Below are 6,000 nucleotides of genomic sequence, written 5' to 3' on the forward strand. Positions count from 1 at the left end.
TCCCAAATGCAAAATACATTCATCCCTCTCAAGGTCTCCAAGAGCCACATCCCCCAATAGCATCGGCTCAAGGTCCAGAATCTCATCATGTAAGCCAGTTCCAAAGTGTGAATGAGACCGTGTGAAATTTCTCTTGCCTGACTGATCTGAAATCTATAGACCTAGCATCCAGCTTTAATTAAAGTTATTGTTGGCACCCTCCTCCTACACCAAGTGTGCAGTGGTAGGAGAGCCATCCATAACAGCTATCGATGTCCCCACTCTAAAAAGTTGAAAAAGGAAAGGACAGATAGGTCACTGGCCCATAATAGTTCTGAAACCCAGCTAGGAAGATGAAAGGAGTTTCCTGATGAGGTTGCAGAATATGAGCGTAATCTTCCATGGCTCTTGTCTCCAGCCTCTGGGTTCTTGGTTTAGCCATGTGAGTCATCTTTCCCTCTTCATTAGGGTATTACATATTTGCAGCTGAGTTTCATCAGTCTGCTTCCTGATAGTACAATTTTAGGATTTTGGTATCTCCTTCCCTTTTGTATTCTACCTCTTTCAGTCCAAGCTGCAAGATTTTTACTGATAACATTTTATCAAGAACTGGTGGGTCTCCCATGAATTTCCCAGGGGGCTCACATTTCTAGACAAAAGTCCCAAAAGTCTTTTCTGGATAAGCCTTTTTTTTTTTTTTTTTTTTTTTACCTGGGATTCCTGCTGTGTGGGCTGAGCAACACAGTTAGTTTCTTAGAGGCCCTCTGGTATGGCCAGCAGGGTTCATGAGGACATCCTGATCACCCGAAAGGCCTTTTGAATACTCTATTTGTACTTTCTAAGGTTTAACATAATTTTTACAGCCATACTTGACTTTTTCTCTCTGCCATCCAGAAAGACTGTTGAAAAATTTCAAAATAATCAAAATCTGGATCCATTTTTTTCAAACATTGCTTCCCCCAATTTATCTCTCTCCTCTTGCATTTTGCTCTACATAGAAGTTTACTATATGCAGTGCTTAGCTATAAGTACTACAGGCTAGAAGGCACCTACATCTTTCCTTGGAAATCTTAGCTATAAAGGTTCATGACTTACAAGTCTTGCTGCTTCTCAAATGACTGCAGGAGATGATTTCTGCAAACACTTGAAAACATAACAAGGATCTCACTACTTTAGGTTTCCAATAACATGCTCCTCACTTCCTTTTGAGTCCTCATCAATAGCATCCTCAATACCCAAATTTTTACTAACAGTTGGTTCTAGACAATTTAGATTTTCTCTCACACTACTCAAAATTCCTTTATCCTCCACCCACTGCCATCCAGAGTCACACTCATATTTTCAGGTTGTTATTCCAGCAAGACCATACTTTCTGGTATCAAATCTGTATTATCTATCACTGGGCTTTCAACTGGAAGATTGATTAGGGAAGGATGCTACTGCCAAACTCTATCAGGTTATTGGTTAGAATTAATTTCTTCTTGTGTGTGGGTTGAGAGCCCCTGCTTCTTTCTGGCGGTTGCCTGGAGACTACCTGCAACTCCTTGCCATGTGGGTCTCCCCAAAATGGTCACATACTTCATGAAAGCCAACAAGGGAGAATGCCTATAGTGTGTGTCTTTTTTTTTTTTTTTCATTCTTTTCCTTAATTATATGCATTGTCCTAACCTCTTTTGTCTTATTCCTCTCCTTTATCACTACTTTCCTATGTGGTGGCATTTCTAATTCCTGAAGTTAAACCAACTCAAATTAATATAGGCAAGTGGGAAATTCTGCTGTGCAGTGAGAATCAGAAGACCCGGCTGAGCTTTAGGGACAAACTATGCCCCTTTTCACCTGCCAGTCCATCTCTCCTGCAGGTCAGCTTTTTCCTATGTTAGGCGCCTTGCCTTTTGTGAGCTTTAAGGTTTTTGTGTTCTTAAAAGATTTATTTATTTACTTGAGAGAAAGAGTGCATGCATAAACAGGGGGAGAGGTAGAGGGTGAGAATCCTTAAGCAGATCCCCTGCTGAGTGAAGAGCCCAACACTTATACCACAGGTCTGGATCCCAGGACCTTGAGATCATGGCCTGCACCAAAATCAAGAGTTGGACACTCAACTGACTGAGCCACCCAGGTGCCCCTGTGAGCTCTGAGTTTTACATCTTCCAATTTTCACTGCCACAAAGACACTTTTTTTCCCTTCACTCTGATTAAAAATTATCTTGAATAGTATTCAGTCAGACATGCCCAGCCTTTGTGGTGAGCATAGCTCAGAGGAAAGAGGCCAGTTCAGGTCTGACCCCACCTTGATTTAAATGCATGTGGCTGCTGGAAGACCATCTAGGGACACGGGAGCCCTTTGCATGGGGGTAGGGGCAGCAGTTCTAACCACAAAGGCTGGGTGCTGAAAGGCAACACCAGCTTGCCCCATGTTTTTTTCTTTTTCTTTTCCTGCCCCTTCTTCTCTTTTTTTCCTCTCGTGTTTTCCTTCTTCAAATACATTATCTTTCTTTTCCTCCTTTCTTTCTCTACAACAGAACACATCTAGACTAACAAAAACAATTAAATCTAATTCTGCTCCTGTAATTCCCCATGTGGCTGCCTGGAAACATACGAATGATTCTGCCTGCTTTAGGAAGTAGTTTCCTTCTGTCCATCTGTCAGCCCAAGCAGATGACTCACTGCAGCTGACCAAAAGAACCTTCCTATAGCAGTGCTCATATGGGAGGTGGCAGCTGGAGGCACGTGTCCTCCTGGCAGGCATTGGCCTGGAACACAGGGCTGAGAGAAATCAATAAATAACAACCAGATGTTGGCGAGTTTAGAGAGCCATCATTTAATCCTTAATCCGCACTCTCTGCAATAATTAGGGCTTTGTCATTTTCATTAAAAACTCATCAGGACTCCAATTTAAAAGGTTATTATAGCTCTTATGAATTCAAGATGAGACTTATTATTCTGAATACATTGACAGCTTTAAATTTAAGTGGGTTTTCTTATCATGTAGTCCCTATATGTAAGAAAAAGATTCCTTTTCTTAGAACAGGTTGGGAAAATATACTTGAAAATAAAGAAATTACTTTAAATGTATTTAAGTTTTCATATAAAAAAGTGTTCTGTTTAAAGACTTTCTTTAATTTAAAGGAGTTCATTACCACTAAATCAACCTTACAAGAAATGTTAAAAGGAATTCTTTGAATAGAAAGAAAAGGCCAGAACTAAAAGTGAGAAATTATGAAAGGGAAAAAAATTAACAATAAAACATAAAATATAGGTAGTAGACTAATAAAGCCAGTCTACTGGCTACTAATCAGTAGACTATAAAACCAGCATGGAGGTAAAAACACAAAAATAGTAAAATTAATTATATCTACAAAAATCAGCCACGGGATATATATAATAAAAAGATATAAAATATGACCTCATATATATAAAACATAGAAGGGAGAGTAAAAATTTAGTGTTTTTAGGATGTGTTCAAACTTAAGTGGCCATCAACTTACTATAGAATGCTATATACATAAGATGTTACATATAAACCTAATGGTAACTACATATAAAAAATCTACCTATATATATTAGGTGTTACATATAAACCTAATGGCAACTACATATCAAAAATCTATGTAGATCCACATGCAAAAAAGAGAAAGGAATCTGAGCGTAACACTAAAGAAAGTCACTAAGCCATAAGGGAAAAGAGCAAGAAGAGAAGAAAGGAACAGAAAAGAACTATAAAAACAACCAAAAAACAATTTACAAAATAGCAGCAAGTACATACTTATCAACAGTTACTTTAATTGAACTAAATGCCCCAATCGACAGACACAGGGTAACACAAGAGATTAAAAACAACAACAACAACACCCAAGACCAATCTGTTTGTTGCCTACAAGAGATTCATTTTAAACAAGACACATACAGATTGAAAGTGAAGAGGTGGAAAAGCATATATCATGCAAGTGGAAGCGGAAAAAAAAGGTCAGTGTAGCAATACCCATATCAGATAAAATAGACTTTAAAACAAAAACTATAACAAGACACAAAAAAGGCATTAATAGTGATAAAGGGAGCAATTCAACAAGAGGATATAACAATTGTAAATATATATGTACCCAGTGTATGAGCACCTAAATATATAATGTTATATATATATAAATATATAATGTTAATAAAGAGAGAAATCGACAGTAATGCAATAATAGTAGGGGACTTTAACATCCCACTTACATAATAGTTTAAACAGAAAATCCACAAGGCACAAATCCACAATGGCTTTCAATGACACATTAGATCATATGGACCAAATGTTATGTATATATATAGCATTCCATTCAAAAATGGGAGAAAACCCATTCTTTTCAAGTGCACATGGATAGATGGATAGATCTCCAGGATAGATCACATATTACATCACAAAACAAGTCTCAATAAATTTAAGAAGATTGAACTCATATCAAGCATCTTTTCTGACTACAATGGTATGAGACTAGAAATCAATTACAAGAAAAAACCTAGAAAGATGACAAATACATGGAGCTAAACAACATGCTCCTAAACAGTGAATAGGTCAACCAAGAAATCAAAGAGGAAATAAAAACAAATACATGGAAACAAGAAAATGAAAACATAATACTCCAAAATCTTTAGGATGCAGCAAAAGTAGGTCTAAAAGGAAAGATTATAGCAATACAGGCCCACCTCAAGAAACAAGAAAAATCTCAAATAATCTAAACTTACACCTTAATAAACTATGAAAAAAAGCCCAAAAACTAGTAGAAGGGAGGAAATAATAAAGATTAGAACAGACGTAAGTTAAATATAGACTTAAAAAAAAAGAAATGATTGATGAAAACAGGAGCTGTTTTTTTTTGTAAAGATAAACAAAATTGACAGACCTTTAGCAACACTCAACAAGAAAAAAAGAGAGAGGACTGAAATAAATAGAAGTAGAAATGAAGGGGGGAAAATAACAACTGACACCATGGGCATACAAAAAATTATAAAAGAACAGTATGACAAATTATACACCAATGAGTCAAGCAACCTAGAAGAAATGGATAAATTCTTATAAACAAATAATCTTCCAAAACTGGTTCCTAAAGAAATAGAAAGTGTGAACAGACTTGTTACTAGAAATTAAATTTAATTGATAATCAAGACTTTCAACAAACAGAAGTCCAGGACCAGATGAATTCACAGGTGAATTCTACCAAACTTTTAAATAAGAGTTAATACCTATTTTTCCTCACAGTATTCCAAAAGATAAAACAGAAAGGAAAACTTCCAAATTCATTCTATGAGGCTAGCATTACCTTGATACCAAAACCAGACAAAGACAATACGAGAAAGAGAACTACAGACCAGTGTCTTTGATGAACATGGATGTAAAAATTTTCAACAGAATATTAGTGAAACAAATTCAATAATACATTAAAAAATCATTCACCATGATCAAGTAGGATTTATTCCAGGAATGTAAGCATGGTTTAATATTCACAAATCAATAAATGTGATACATCACATTAGTAAGAGAAAGGATAAAAAACATATTCTCATCTCAATAGAGGGCAGAAAAAACATTTGACATAATATAACATCTATTCATGATAAAAACTCTCAACAAGTTGGTGGAGAAGGGACTTACTTCAACCTAATAGAGGCCCTATATAAAACACACACACACACACACACACACACACACACACACACACACACACACACAACTACCCTTATACCCAATGATGGAAAGCGGAGAACTTTCCCCCTAAGATCAGAAACAAAACGAGGATGTCCACTCTTGCCACTTTTATCCAAGTAGTAGTGGAAGTCATAGCCATAGCAGTTAGATAAGGAAAAGAAATAAAAGACATCCAAATTGGTAAGGAAGAAGCAAATTTGTCACTATTTGTAGATGGCATGATGTTATTAATAGAAAACCCTGGGCAGGGGATCCCTGAGTGGCTCAGTGGTTTAGCACCTGCCTTCAGTCCAGGGTGTGGTCCTGGAGACCTGGGATCGAGTCCCACATCAGGCTCC

The sequence above is a fragment of the Canis lupus genome, chromosome 1 (genome assembly GCF_003254725.2).
Source record: "Canis lupus dingo isolate Sandy chromosome 1, ASM325472v2, whole genome shotgun sequence".
NCBI lineage: Eukaryota > Metazoa > Chordata > Mammalia > Carnivora > Canidae > Canis > Canis lupus.